The sequence below is a fragment of the Erithacus rubecula genome, assembly GCF_903797595.1.
Source record: "Erithacus rubecula genome assembly, chromosome: 1".
NCBI lineage: Eukaryota > Metazoa > Chordata > Aves > Passeriformes > Muscicapidae > Erithacus > Erithacus rubecula.
The window spans coordinates 77484509-77500336 of record NC_136658.1 but is presented as its reverse complement, the minus strand read 5'-3'; the positions used below and the strand labels follow the sequence as shown (position 1 = coordinate 77500336).

Here is a 15828-nt window from a genome sequence, read left to right as displayed (position 1 = left end):
AGAAGATTCTCTAATTGAATTTATTGCTATAGCCAACCATAAATCTCTCCAGGAGGGAGAAAACCCAGTTGCAAACAATGCCTATACCAATTTTCTGCTGTGAAATTTATTACTTTTTAGGATAAAACACCTATCCTGGAGAATTTTATGTGTGTCTTTAATTGAATTTTAGTGGAGGAGGTTTAGCAATCAAAGTGCAAAAACAATCCATGGAGTTGAGGAAATTTGTCTCAGATATAAAAGAATAAGTTAAGTGAAACCAAAAATAGGTCCCATATCACCTTTATCTGTTTCTTTCTTAGAGGAACAAAAGCAACACAATTCTTAAAACACAAATGTGCTTAACACAAGACTTGCCATGCTTTGCTTATGGAAAAGGTGACTCAAGAAATATGATCACATGCAACAGTAGAAAGAATCTAAAAATTACTTGTAATAGTATGAATAAGTTTGATTCTATGGTTTTCAAATGACCTCACAGTAACCATTTGGGACTATGTGGTTGAATTATGCATAAAGAATCCTTTCATCAAATTCTGATGAAGTAAACTCAAATACCAAATGACAATGTCTCAAAGTGATCTCTCAACAATGCATAGCAGCAGGAGAAAAAGTCTTAAAAAACCCATAAAACTGAGAGAAGGAGCCATGTGGTTAAGACCTCACTGCTGTTCTCCAGAAATGTGGAGCTTTAAAGACCTTTGCTCTGAAATTTAAAGCAATGGTTGCCATAAAAAAGGACAAGCAGAAGGAGAGCCATTTGTGCTTAGTGTTGGTTCTGAATCTTTTAATGGGCTTTCCAATGGAATGAGAGACTGACACTGTCTATGAACCATAATACAGAATCCTAAGGAGCACTGCAGTCACAGAGATATGAACAATGGGCTACTAAGCTGAGGAAAAAAATAGCGTATGAGTTATGACTTGACTGCATAATATGATGCCTTTAGAGATACACAGCTTAATTGATAAGCTCTTCTTGCTCTAAAGCAGGGTGCACCAAGACTGAGCTGAACACCAATTTCTAGCATCTGTAACAGCCTGGACCATCCACCACAGCAGCACACTGTTCTGTGCAGACTTGCCAATCAATGCAAGAGTTTATGAATTATCTAACAGCGGGGTGTCAGTCTCACAAATCCCTGATGAGAAACCAGATGAAGGACAAAATAGGAACAGAACCCTTATACAGAAAATACAAAAATTTCTGAATAATTACATCATTTTGATTGAACTCAGTCTCTGTAAGTTATACTGTGCTGGAAGGAAAAGGGGTTGGTCAAGTGCTCTGAATATACAATTCCACAGGAAGGAAGGGAACTGAGTACTTTTACAGATTTCCTTCTCTTTCTCTCTTTTTTTTCTTCCTTTTAAATAAATTTTGTTGGATCTAACTAAAAAACATCTTCTTCAAGCACCTTTCTTCAAAAGTTACCTGGAAACTCAAACCTCTAATTATTGTTTTGCAACATTACTGGTGGCTGAAATATCTGGAAACCCAGTCACCCTTCTTGTTTATGTAAGGGCACTGTACTGTGCTGTACAGAGAAAACCATTATAACAGATACATGAAGTCTCAGAGTGCACCAGAAGTACATTTTGCAGATAAGCACTTCAATTGAAACAGTAACTGAACTTATTCCAAAGATTAACTTAGAACAGTTATATACTGTAAGGTCAGTTATGACCTAAATACTGAATACCTATTCTTGGTATCTAAATTCCTTATGCATTGCCTCCTGCACTGTAAGCTAACAGGCAGTTCAGGCTTAGGTATACTGAACTATACTAAATAAGAATACTTAATTTACTTGGTTTTGGTGTACACAAATAAGTCTTTGTCTACATTCAAATGTTTAAAGCAGAAAAAAATGTACTTAAGAAATTTTCTTACCTACTAAGTAAATCAAACTTCAAGTAATTTTAACAAGAAATACTCATATATACCAAGTTATCGTTTCACACATTATTTTTGCTTTTACCAATAAGTGAAGAGTTTAGCTATGTCCAAATGTTATTATTGAGCTAACTTCAGTGTTTCAAAGAAAAGTAGATGGGTTCTGTTCTTTAAAAAAATTATCTTCAATGAGTTAAATGAATTGATGTTGGATTTAGGCATTACTATTCCTGTATATTACTGTACTGAATGCTGTCAGTATGGTAGGGGGCCTCACTACTCTCTCTGGCCTAGCATCTTCCCCTTTGGTCACTTTGAAGCACAGATGGCCAGGAAGGAAGGATGCCTGATGAGAAAAATAGTTGTGTTTTTAGTTGGACTTTCTGTCTTCCAAGGGTAATAATAATAATAATAATAATAATAATAGTAATAATTATAATTATTATTATTAAAATTGGAAATAATTGCTTATCACAGTAATTTGAAAGTCCTGAAAAGCAAAGCTGTTTCAAGTGTGGAAATATTTTTTCCTGCTTTTGCTAAATGAGTATCTATTATTATATGGAAGTTCCCCCTTTTGTTTACAGTTATTTTAATTCAGGAAAATTTATAGCCAAAAACCACTAACCTGTATAAGATATACATGCAAGTGATTGATTGATTGATTGATTGATTGATTGATTGATTGCATGAATGTGTTTTGCAGTATCTCATTTGTTAAAATTTGAGATAGATTGAAATTCTTGGACTGCAACTCAGAAATCTGCATTTGACTGACAAAAGCCTGATGAGAGAATTTCAAATCTACAGTTACAGTATATTCCCAATACTTTCATGGAGGGGAAAATATTAACAATTCTCAAAGGAGCATTTATGAAGGCAAACCTTCTCCTAATACTTCTCTTGGCCTCAATTATTCTTGTGAAGAACCTTTCTTCACGTTGGGTTACTGGAAAGCTTATGGTGAGGTAATCTTGATGATATCATGAGGCTGACAAGTCATTCTGTCCTTTGGGAGGGATGAGAAATGCAGACAGCCCCAGTTTGAGGGATCTCCAGGTGAGACAAAGTGTATTGCTGACATAAATACATCTGATGAAACTGAGCTCTGATTCATCTTGTCAGGACAGCAGTTTTGGACTGCAGGCTGTGTGCAGTGCGCTTCTTCACTGAATGATGCATCTCCTACCCTGCAATGGCTTACAGATGATTTCTGGGTACAATTTGAGATATGGCCTTTCTGCTTGGAAAGCTTAATTTACAAACTATTATAGAGCAAGTAGCAAAGGCAAGTAGCTTTCCTCTTTTTTTTAACATTCAACATGGGAAGCAAGATGACATGGCTATTAGGAAAAGAAGTGCAGAAACTGAAATTCTTTAGCTGAGGTAGGAATTACAGTTAATTCACTCTGATTGGAAATACTTAGATTATCTCTGAATTTTTGTAGGAAATATTGTTAATGAATCAGAGATTAGTACTACATACTGGGGAAAAGTGTAGGCAACTACAGATCCTTTGTGCACCATGAGTAGCACACTTATGGATCTCAGATTTGCTAAATGTAGGCTATAAACCAGAAATTAATGGATACATTAAGAAAAACTGCCTTAGTGTGCCCTCCTGAAACATAAACTCACTGTTATTCAGTCAGCTGGCAGAGAATTTCGATGTTGATGTTGGTGACTTTGTTCTGTTTGCTTGCACCCAAGCATACCACAAGACTGTTCAACTAAGGGTAGAAGAGCAAAACAAATCAATTTTGCCTTGCACCCAGACACACCACAAGACTGTGTGACTCAGGCCAGGGAATGAAATATTTTGCAATAACTGTTTGTTTCATATAGTAGCACTGTTGTGTCAAATCTAGAATAAAGGCACCCAATCTGCAGCTATTAGAAGGAATTATGTAATTCAGAACCTACAGATCCATCACAGCCACCTGAACAAATAGGCCAGACCTGTGTGGGGAGGAGAGAAGACAAAACACTGCATTGGATCAGGCTGATCCTGACCTATGGAAAAGTGTATTAATACTCTCTCTTTTGCCCAGCTGGTGATGCTGTTTGATGCATCCTGGCATGGGGTTTGCCTACCTGGCTTGCTGCTGACTCCCACTGAGCTGCTGCCCACCATGAACCCCAGATCCCTCTCTGCTGCACTGCTCTCCAGCTGCTCCTTTCAGGGCTTGCATATGTGCCTGGTATTACTTGGTCCTGGGTGCAGAAACTGGAATATCAGATACACACTGACTCACCATACTCAAGCTCAGAACCAAGCTAGATCTGGACCATGCATCCAGTGAGTCTCTGTGCCCCCTATGACATCCCAGTGATCTTGAGAGATTTGCAGGAACTTTGAAGAAACAGAGATCATTTTAGGTCAAAATACCTGAAATTATGATGGTTAGATTGTGTAAAAATGGTACTTCTTTAGCACAAAGTGACTAGCACAGACTCAACTCTGCATGTCTCCATGACTGCTGTTAAGGAGAGAGCCAGGTCCATGAGTCAGAAGTGGGGAATATTTTGCAGGCTATCTTCTTTCTGCAAAACAATCCCATATAGTAACCAGCCAAATTTACCTGCAAAGGACAGGGGGCTGTGTCAGAAACAGACACAAGAATGAGATCAGCTCTAATGAGTGCTGTTCATATACCTAGCAAAGGGTATTCAGACCAAAAGATAAGTACTTCTGTAGTTTTTGTTGCATGGCTAATATTTCTTTTTTTTTTTTTTTTTTTTTTTTCAGCTCCTGATGTTGATAAACAAACTCTTTTTTTCTTTTTTTCTTCATTTCCTCCATTTTTTAAATTAAAATATCAGGAAGATATTTTTATCATCACTACCTACTTGTACAAGTATGGATAGGATTTGACAGACATGACCAGAAGTGGTTTTTTCTCTCTGTAATTTGTCAGCCACAATTGATGACAAATGGTATGGCATTTTCTGTCTATGATTAGTATGCTTTTAAGCAGGGAATTCATCTGTGTTAAATTCTACTTCATAAGTGGGGGGAGTTTGTCTCTAAAGTGGGACACATTATGCTGAAAACTTTCAACTAGGAATGCCAAACATTGCAGAAGGAAGGGAGATTAACACAGATCTGTCTTGATACAGCATACCAAGACAATATAGAGGAAATATTTTAAAAGCTGAAACTCCCCAAGTCTTTTACAGATGCTGCCAAGTGTGAAAAGCACTGAAATGTCACCTGTTTATGTAGCAGGTGCAATTCATGACAGCACCTGTTGTTGGAAAACATCCTTAAAACTCTGCCAAGATTTGCCATGCCCATGACTTGACACCACATCCTTCTCTTCCATTGCTTCACAACACACTAAATTCTACATAGTACTTTCTAGAGTACTATGACTTTTCTTTCCACCAATCAAAAATATTAAAAAGGTGGCCTAACACTGAAAGAAAATGACAGAGGGTCTGAACATGGACCTTTCAACACATGAAACAGCCGTAATATTATTCATAGAGAGCTATACTAAGCATCAGGTGCTGCATATATAAATAAAGCTGCATTCATGAGTACATGCAGAGTGTTTTGAACTACTTGATTAAACTACACCTTATTAGTGAAAATGATGATTAATGATGAGCTTGTAACAACAAACCTCTCTCAGCAAGCACTACAATAAAAAGAAAGAAATGAGAAGTACACTTTAGGTTGCAGCTGCTATGCTTATAATTAATAAATGAAGCCATGCTGAAAGGGTATGGGGTAAACTTTTATATTATAGAGTTTAGGTTGGTCAAAAAGCAGTGTAATTTGTTCTATTATTTCTTGGGGTTTTTTAGAAAACAGTAGGAATCCATTGTTACTTGAATTTTGCAATGTGATGAGAGAGTGCCAAAGATCAAGATAAAAGGGCAGGCAAGAGGCCCTGGTATAAATACACTTAAGGGAGTCTAAGCAGATTTGCTGCTCCATTATGTTCCATAAATTAAGCTGGTGGCTTTTCCACCCAGCTATAGTACTAATCCATTAGCTGAAGAGGAGACAGGGTCCTTCTCATTTATTATTTATAGGACAGGACATGCACAACTTGTCTGACATCATCCTTGCCATGGCTAATGAGAAACTGCAATAAATCCACCCATATGGGTCTCTCACAGATGTTAAAAATCTCAGATCTAATGATCCATTTTTCTGCAGCAGGGAAGGGCTTGCTAACCTACACAACTAGACAGATTATTGTTTATCATTGTGCATGTCCCAAAGGGATGAGCTTTCCACACCACTACTGCTGTCTGAGGGATGTCCCTGTGTATATATACGTACATTGTATAAATATCAAACAACCAGCATGAGTCAAAGAGATGTTTTTACCATTGACAGGTGTAACTAAAACTAACCAGAAAGCAATTTGAACAATTTAAATTCCTCAGCTCTTATATCCACTTTACTATGGTGGATCAACAATGTTAGGCTGAGATCCTGACTGGCACAGGATGGGATAACACAAGCCAATGACAAGATCCAAGGAAGCATTTCCAATACTGGTCCCATATGAGCATGGAGGTTGTGAGCTGAAATATGCTGACACCTGGAATGAGGCTCTACATCACTCTATAGTGTAAAAAATCATCCTCCAGTGCACATCTTGCTTTCTCTCTTACCCATGGACTGCCTTAGACTGAGACCCTGGCATAGAACATACAGGCAGGATTTTGGCTGCACCTCTGAGCACAGAGAGCTGAGGACTTGAGCAGTATTTAGTTCTCTACGTTTTATTTAGCAGTACATCTGTGGCCTGGAGAGTAGGAGAAATGCAAGACACTGTTGGAGGATTGGGACAGGCTGGGGACACTGCTGTTACAGAAAAACCTCACAGGAGTTGGTCAAAAGTGGTGATTTATGTAAGAATTGTCCTGGTTTGGAGACAAAGAGCAATATGGAGGGAGAAATTTGAGAAGGAAGAGAAGGTATACAGAAGACATTTTATGGGGAAAGTACAGGCAGCACAAACAAGGATCATGGGCACAATCCTGCAATTCCCCTTCTCTCCCAGCAGGTCTCCAGCCATCTGACATTAGCAAATTCTTTCATAGTGTAAATGATTTTATAGGACAGGATTTGGCAACAGCTGGTGTTTTCTTGTAAAGCACATCAGACCACTCACATTCCCCAGGATCTCAGCTTACATCATTTAAAATCTGACAGTAATTTTGCTGTTACCTCTGCAGACCTCCACATTGCACCATATATAACAAAGAGAGGGAAATCAGCCTGTCCTAAAATGAAAAAGTACAGGCAGTTCCTTTTGCTTCAGTGGTGCCTTATCTAAAACTCTATTGTGGTTTAATCACAGACAGCAACTAAATACCACACAGATGCTTTGCTCCCCCATCTTCCCCCCTCAGTGGGATGAGGAGGAGAATCAGAAAGGTGAAACCCATTTGTTGAAATGAGGATAGGTTAAGAAATTTAATTAAACAACAATAACAATAGCAATAACAATAATTTTGATGCAGAGGAATACAACCAAGAAACAAAACCCAAGCAAAACAAGTGATATACAGAACAGATGCTGACCAATGCCCAGCCCATCCCTGGGCAGTAGCCAGCCTCTCCCACCAGCTTATACACTGCACATGACATTCTATGGTATGGAATATCCTTGTGGCTAATTTGGCTCAGCTGTCCTAGCTGTGCTGCCTCCCAGCTTCCAGTGTGCCTCTTGTTGGCAGAGCATGGGAAACTGAAATGTCCTTGATTTAGAGCAGGCACTACTTAGCAACAACTACAACATCAGTGTATTATCAACATAATTCTCATACTAAATCCAAAACACAGCACTGTGCCAGCTACCAGGAAGAAAATTAACCCTATCCCAGATGAAACAGCAATTTAAACACTAACATTGTTATTTCCTTCCTCATGGGAGACCAGAGTGCTAAAGCTCTGACCTTTGCTATTTTCCACCAGCTGTCATATCTGAAATAGGTGGTGATTGGTATATGCAGCCAGCTGTAACATTCTCCTGTAAGAAAAGAGAAACCAAACCTTATAACAGAGAGGGGCCTGAAGAGATCAAAACACCTGGCCCATCATCTCATGAGTGTAATCATCACCTATCAGAAATAATGCCTTATTTTGGTCCCACCCGGATGGAAAAAGTTTCTGTAGGTAATTTTAGGGAAGACAACTGAGCCTCATTTATTTCTACTCTAACCTTTATGGCTGTACACTTTTTTGCACATAAACACATGTAGGTCCTCACAGACATATGAAACCTTCCCTTCTCACACCTCTGGTGTACCTCCATCACAACCAATAGCTTGCTAAAGGTTCCAAACAATGACCATCTTCTGCTAAGCTGATCAAAAAGAAGACAAAAAATGCTAATGAAATAGATCACCCCATTTAAAGATTTAGCTCAAGACTGCTAAAGTACAAATGTGTCCATTAAATACACACTTAGAAGAAAAATGTCAACCTACTGTACCAAATAATTGTGTGAGTTGTTATATTTCTTAGCTGAGGCAGAAATAATTGCTGAATAATTGTGTGTATAACAAGAAATAATGCTGAGTGAATTAACACTTTTTTCAAAGAAGACTAAATCTTCCAAAAGATCAAATATTTCAAAATCTGACATGTATGTTTTAAATTCTGTGTGTTATTCCAAGAGCCCATACTAACTAAGCAACTTGATACCATTTAAACTCTTCAACAAAATGTTATTTTGCCTTATAAAGCCTATACTTTCATATATTTTAACATAGAAATGAAACTGACAGAGTATTTTAGAAACTCTGCTTTTCAGAGTAAAGTCTAAGGGCACCCAAAATTGTGAAGTTCAATGACCATGGGCTAGATATGTGATATATCAATTTTTTCTGGAAGTGTTGCTGTACCTTCATTATCAGAAAGAAAATATGGGTCAAACCTGAGCTTCTTAGGTCCTCTTTATTATACTTTATAAATCTGTGCCTGTTGCCTTGGAAGTCATTAAAAATCACATCTAAGTAAAAGGAAAAGAATCAAGAAAGAAGGACAGAGAAACAAAAGGTTTTTGAGTTGGCCCCCAAAATGCCAAATTCATCCCAGTGTAATTCTGCTGAAAACAATGGAAGGACACAGGACCTGAACTTTTCCCACTGTCTTTACACAACAACCTGTAAAATTATTTTATCCATAGTCCTGCACATTTTCAGTAGGTAAACAGAACCTTGCTATGTGGAACTGAGGAGATTTTTATTCCTTTGTATTCTTGCCAATTATTTCTTTCTTAATGTTTGGAAATCCTGTTCCTAGCCAGAGTTTCTTTGTGATGTTGAGAGGGTGACAATCCTGACACAGGAGAGGAAGAGATAAGAATAAACACTAACAATACCAAGCCTCAGCATTCACAATCACTACCACAGCACTCCCTAGGTAACAGTAATTTGCTATAAGCTCATTAAGGGATAAAATTGGCTTCTTATAATTCAGTTTCTGATAGCAAACAATAAGAAGTTTTTTTTTGAATAGACAGCTGATGGAGCTCTTATACCTCTGGGAAAACAAGGTGAGGGCAACTTCCAAAGCAATGATGGCAGAACTTCCCTGTGAGTTCCTTGCAGTGAGGGAGGCTCTGCCTTACATCCCCCTACCCAGATTGTGATGGGGCAGAAGTGCATTACCTTGCAGTCCTCAGCATCAGGAGCTGCAGTTCTGCCAAAAGACATGCACAAAAGAAGTCTCCTCCTTGCAGCAACTCCCCACCCTCCTTAACTGGCCCACACAGGCTGCTTGTCACCATTACCCTGCTGTCACCTCCCCGACACTGGAGTGAGATCTCTGGGCTGTTTCTGCAGCAGCTGCGTGAAGCACCAAGGTGCAGCCGCAGAGGACATCAAATAGGTGATGTTCTCTGGCTTAGAGCAAATCACCACTGCTTTAGGCAGAAAGCAAAATTGATACTCCCATGAAATAACAAGAAAATACTCACTCTTTGCATTTTTCACTCTGCTGATATGTGTAGTTTTAGCTACAATAAAAAATTTGCTGAGAAATGCAGTGCAGTAAACTTGCTCTAGCTCTGCTTTTTCTCTTGCTTTTCGATCATTAGAGCATATGCAGAATAAAAAGCAGCAAATAATTTGACAAAGAGAAAAACATTGGATTTACGTAAAAAGAAGGCTTACATTTAAAAACATATACATCTACTTCAGCTAGCAACAGACCAAAGATAGGAAAGTATACATTCCTCTGAGTAATAAATCATACTTGGCACTCTCCTTGGGAGGGCTATGTTAAGAACAAGTCTCCCAATAGTAACACACAAAGCTATTGAAATGTCATAAACTTTCTACAGCTGCATACATGAGAAAAAACAAAATTAAAGCAGTAGGCAAGAAGTAAGTTTGTATAAGAAATAATTCTGCGGGGTATGAAAAAATGTATCGTACATCCCTGTACTTGAAGGCAGAGTTAAAATTCAGTGAGAGGCCTTTGCACAGGGAGGGTGGTGCTGCAGCAATCTGTTAACACATCTATAGAGCAGAGCCCAGATAAGCCATCAGGAAAGGAGAATAAGCTCATGTGCACAGTCCTACTCCTCACCCACCCTACCAACACACTGCAGCCTGTGAGTCACTCAAAAATCCTGTAGAGACACAGACAATACAGTTATTTGCTTAGATACACTAGGAAGAATGTCGAAGTTAATGCTTTCCCCACCTGCTAAAAGCATCAGGATACCCATTAACATCTCCCACAAACAACTGCAGCGACCACGGGATCTGTTGTTGAGCTCTACTTACATTACGGCATCAGCCGGGACAAAGCTCGGCGTTTAACTATTTCTTCGTAAGCTGCTCCCACATGCTTGTCTGCTCATTGTCTGCCATTCCTTCCATTGATTGCTTGTGTTTGACAGCATCTGGACTGCAAAATGATCCTTTGCCCCTTCTTTTGCAAAATCAGCAGGCTGCGGAGGGATGCGTGACCACTGCTGCAGCCGATGTATCCAAACAGCCCAATGCAGCAGAGGCTTTAGCTCCCCCTTCCTAGCCTGGGTTTTTTCTTTCTTTGTCTGTGTGGGGAATTTTTTAAAGAGATATGGTCCTGACTAACCTCAGGTTTCAGGAGCACAGTACAAGCTCCGGGCATGGGGTGGTCAAACAGATGTGGAAGGATACCAAGACAGAAGGACAAAATAACACAATTTGAAGAGATGTTACTCAAGGTGTAACATGTATTTGAGCTGTTTCCTGTAACAGATCAAATTTTATGGTTGGTTCAGTTTAATTCAATTTTTTCTTGGTATTTTGCTGCTTTGTTTTTTCACTTTTTGCATTTCTTTCAGCTTACACAATACAAATAATAGGTTTTCTGCTTATTTATTTCACTCTTCAACTCTCCTGTGTCAAAGACTGTTTGCATTTTAGACATTCACAATTTGAAGAAGTCCTCTGTTAAAACTTCTGTCTATATAGCAGTTTTAACAAATATCTTTACTGTTCTACATCTGTTTTGCCAACATAGTATGCTCACACTCTTCTTTAGTACTTCTGTGAATTAATTTTGTTGGTGCTGCTTACATCAAGAGTCAGAAGTCTGTGGGCTACCAGTAGCATCCCAAGCTTGGTTTAGCTTTTCCAAGCTGGCACAGGTAGCGGTTAGCACTTCCACATTTTCAAATTCCTCTCCTTATAGACTTCACATTCATATTCCTATCCATGTGATCAACTGTATAAAGCAGACTTCAGAATTTAAGATGTTTCTAAGATTTTCCATTCTTTCCCCTTGGTCACTCATGCTAATCTGTCAGGTTTTCCTCCAGGAAAATCAAGAAACCTTTGGGAGCCCTGCCCTTCTAATCTTGCCAGTTGTGTTTCTTTGAATTCCACATAGCAGTGTAGAATGCTACCCCTTGATCCAGTAACTTACTGCCAGAAGCACATCATTCCAACCTGTCAGTCTTCATTTAAAATGCTGGACCAACACAACTTCACAGGAGCTTCAAGATTGTCTCCAAGGATGAGGTTAGGGATTTCTGGGGAGTCTGGAGCTCTCTTTTCCCTCTGCAGTCCTGAACTGCACAGGTGAGGTGTGGGAGTCCAGGGTTTTTCCCTGGCTCCTTTGGGGGTGCAAAAACCTCCCTGGCAGACCCCTCAGAGACCCCTGAGTGCTGCCCAGGAGCTGCAGGGGCTGGATTTGGCTCCTTGGGAGAACCTGCCCACATTGAGAGAAGAGACACAGAAAATAATGATGAGTAGAGTGCAAATTAAAATGTTAGAACGTAGATAAATAGGTTTCCTTGAATGTTTATGATAAGGGACACGTGGCCAAGATGGAGAATTTGGGGGGTGGACACCTTTTCCTCCTTCTTCTCCATGTCATCCATGTTGAGTGACACGTTGGCACTCTTGGATTGGTTGGGGTCAGGGCTGGACCATTTAATAAAATTGTATTGTATTGGTAAAATTTTGTAAACATGTAATACGTAGTACTAACTATATAAGATAAGCCCTGCCTTGACCAGGCAGATTCCACCATAGATGCCAGGCTGAGCAGACCGCTGCTGGCCAGGCAAAGTGTCCCAAAGATAAGAAACAATAAACTGTCCTTGGAAAAAGAGAAAACTGTCTCCGGCAGTCTCTCTCCAGTCTCTTCGGGGAAAACCAGGTTTTGAACCACCTTCGTGTCCCTCTGGGGTAATCTCGGGGCAGAAGAGGAACCCCAGACTGGGACAGTGAGGCACTAGAAATCACTTCTCCATAGGGTAATGACAGCAGAGGCAGAGAAAACAAACACAAAGTGCTAATGCAGATTTGTACAGACAAAGGACTCCTCCTCAGACAACTCCTAGACTTTGCTTCAACTCTGCTGCTTACTGCAACTCTCTTTTGGTTAGAAAAAACCCCTTTTCCTGCCAAGGAGCTGAGGCTGACTTCTCTCATGTTGATGGTTAAAGTAACACTTCAAACACTAAGAGGCTACTGCTGCATTGTATAAAAGAAAGTATTATGCTTCCAAGGAAAATAAGTCTGTTCAATACTAAAAGTACTTCTGATAGTAAGTGAAATTATTTGTGTTATCATAAGCAATTTACCAGAGGAGGACAACATCCTTATATTTGGAGCTCTGATCATGTAAGGTCAAGAGGAACTGAGCATAAGTAAACAGCAACACTGTCCCTGCAATATGGCTTTTTGTTGCATAGAGATCAAGGAAAACACATTTTTCTGGTCATCACATCTCAGCTTTAACCCCAGAAACAGTAAGAGATCCTCTCTGAGTTTGAGTAAACAAAAGGACATTGTAACCAGGCAGAGCAGACTGTTTAGCCAGGAAAACATGCAGTGCCAGTCTCCAAAACATTGCCCTGCTGGATAAGCTCTTGCAGCACAGTGATCTGACACAGCTGTCGTGTTGCTCCTAAATTTCACTGCTGAAAGGATTGGCCCCAGTGCGGTGGCACGCTGAGAATGACCTTCCTGAGCAGGGCACACGTGTCAGCTGCAACTGCCCGTGGCCATGCTGGCCACACAGGCCAGTGGCATGGCATCAGCCCTGTTTATCAATGTCACATCCTGAAAGCAGAAAGAAAATCCATATAGGATTACCCCATTGAAATCCATATGGATTGCTCCATATAGGAGCATGGGAGTGAAGCCACAGAGGACACATGAAGCATCTCAAGGATAGGAGACAATAGGGGACTGGACATTGAGATAAAAATGCTTTAAAAGCACTCTGACATAAAGTGCTCAGATCCTTTTTAAGCAGCAGGCTAAAGAGCCCTCATTTGAAATTCTACTCCTACAGTGAAAATAGAATGTGAACGACTAGCGTTATTAGCAATCTTCTTATAGAAGAATGTCAGCTGAGGGCAGCTCTGTGTCTGAAAACAGCCTGAAAAAGCAGCTGGGCTTCCCACATAGAATGCAGGTGAAGGGTAAATTTCCCCTCCAGGGACATTTTAAAACAAAGGCAAAAATAAGTATTTGATTGATGCATTCAGCATCCCAGCTGTGAAAATCAAATAAAATTAGAAGGCTCATTGTTGCTGCTGCTGAGTTTGGTATGACTTTTATTGGTGCTGACGTGGGTGAAGTGCAGTCAGCTACTCAAATTGGTGGCCTGCAAAGCTTATACCTTGTAAAGTTCACCTGCCTCCTCTTTCAGTCAGAAACATTTTTCTTATTTCTCTTCCTCTTTAGTTTAACTTCCCTCCTCCTCAAAGGGATACCTCCTCTCACATGGCATCCTCAGCATTAACAGCCTCTCTGTGTTGTCCATGAAGGAAGAGGCACAAGATGACATCCCCAATGCTTCCTGGGCACTCACTGTGGCAGTGGCAGAATGGGCAGAGCTGGGTTCCCACTGGGCAGCACTGGGCTGGAGGCAGCCAAAAACACTTCACTCACCCTGCCACATACAGAGCCACTGTCACATGCCAGTAAAAAGAAATGGTTTCATCATCCAGAGGCAGCCCCCAGCCACCCCCATAATGGGGAGAGCTGAAATCTTCCTTAAGTGGCAGTGTATTGCACCCAGGTAACAAACCCAGCTCAGAAGGTACAAGAGAGCTCTGACTGCTTTAACTATGGAAAATCTCATATGACCTGACCCAAACACTCTGAGAAATATGAATCAAAAAGCAAAATCTTAATCAACATTAATTTTTATAGTGAGCTGTATTTCCTCCACAATTTTATTGGATTTTTCCCAGGCATTGCAAGATCACACCCCTCAGCAATAGGAGGAGGACTGGCAATTTTTTGTTTAATTCTTCTCTTCAGCCCCCAGCACAGCCAGACTCAAATTAAAGGGGATAAGAATGGAATCTAGCCAAAAAGCCGTCCTACAAAATCCATATGTAAGAGACCTGCACTATGTAACAGCAGAGATTAAACGTGGTCTTTGAAGCTGGTGAATGTATAACATAATTCATCAATGACATTTGAAGACAAGCTGAATTGTTGACAACCTGAAATAATTTTTTTAAATATCAACAATAGTGACAGGGTTTTAATCCTCTGAGGTTAAATATATGGAACTGCATTAGCTGGACCTTGTAGCAATATCACTGTAATATCTGGAGCAGCAAACTCTTTAGCACAACCTTCTTCAGCTGTCTCAAATGACTCACATGTGGTTTAAAGCTGCTGCAAGGAAAAAGTTTTAAAAAAAGATGAAATATGAGGAAGAGGTGACCTAACTGAAAATTCTCTGGTACTACAAGTGACAAGACACTTGATTTTCTTCTGCTTTAAGCTGAAATCATGATTTCTGCATTTTTAAATTGATCATATCTATGGTAGACATCTTGTTAGCCTAGATAAAAGGACAAAAATGTTATAAATTAACATTTCTAGGCTGTGATCCAGGATGATTAAAATGCCGTCTTGCCCAGGCTATTAGTGCCATAACAATTTTAATGCCAGCAAGGCCAGGCAATTAGTGTTTGTGTGATTAAAATACCAGCCCGATCTTCTAGAGCCAGAGTGATTAGTATATTGCCAGTCCTAGCTGTTAGTGTTAGCACCATCAATGGTGTGGAATTTTATAATCCTTTGAGAATTAATTTAGGCTCATATTAGCTTGACATGATGCTTTTTCTTTACCTATTCTTTACCTCATTGAAATATACATATGCATATTTCAAATATTTACATAATTATAAGGAAAAAAATATTTTTGTTTGTTTGTACCACCATGATAATGGGAGATTTAAAATATTGTTTATGTAGAGGTAGTCATGAAAGGACTAGATTAACAAGCAGGAATTCCAAGCAGGGAAATTAAAACAATGATGAAATTTGTTCACCCTCAGACTAAGACTTAAATGGGAGCTCAGTCAGTCCATGGCATGCAGCCAGAGCTGTGCAGCCTGACTGACCCCATTTGCCCAGGGCAGTGGATGCATTAACCACTGCAGTGCAGAGCAGCCCTCTCTGCATCCCAAGTGATGGGTCCA

General features: G+C 39.8%; 1 protein-coding gene across 2 annotated transcripts in view; it reads right to left on the bottom strand.

Moving 5' to 3' along the window:
• Positions 1 to 10890, bottom strand: part of SACS (sacsin molecular chaperone) — a 52793-nt gene extending 41903 nt beyond the window's left edge. Inside the window, exons 1-2 of one of the 2 annotated variants that reach the window (XM_079298484.1) lie at positions 10664 to 10890; positions 7823 to 7896 (exon numbers count right to left, since the gene is read on the bottom strand). The gene's annotated coding sequence lies outside the window, so the exon portion shown is untranslated. The remainder of the gene's footprint in view (positions 1 to 7822; positions 7897 to 10663) is intronic. The other variant, XM_079298483.1, reaches the window with a different exon arrangement.
• Positions 10891 to 15828: the final 4938 nt, after the last annotated feature.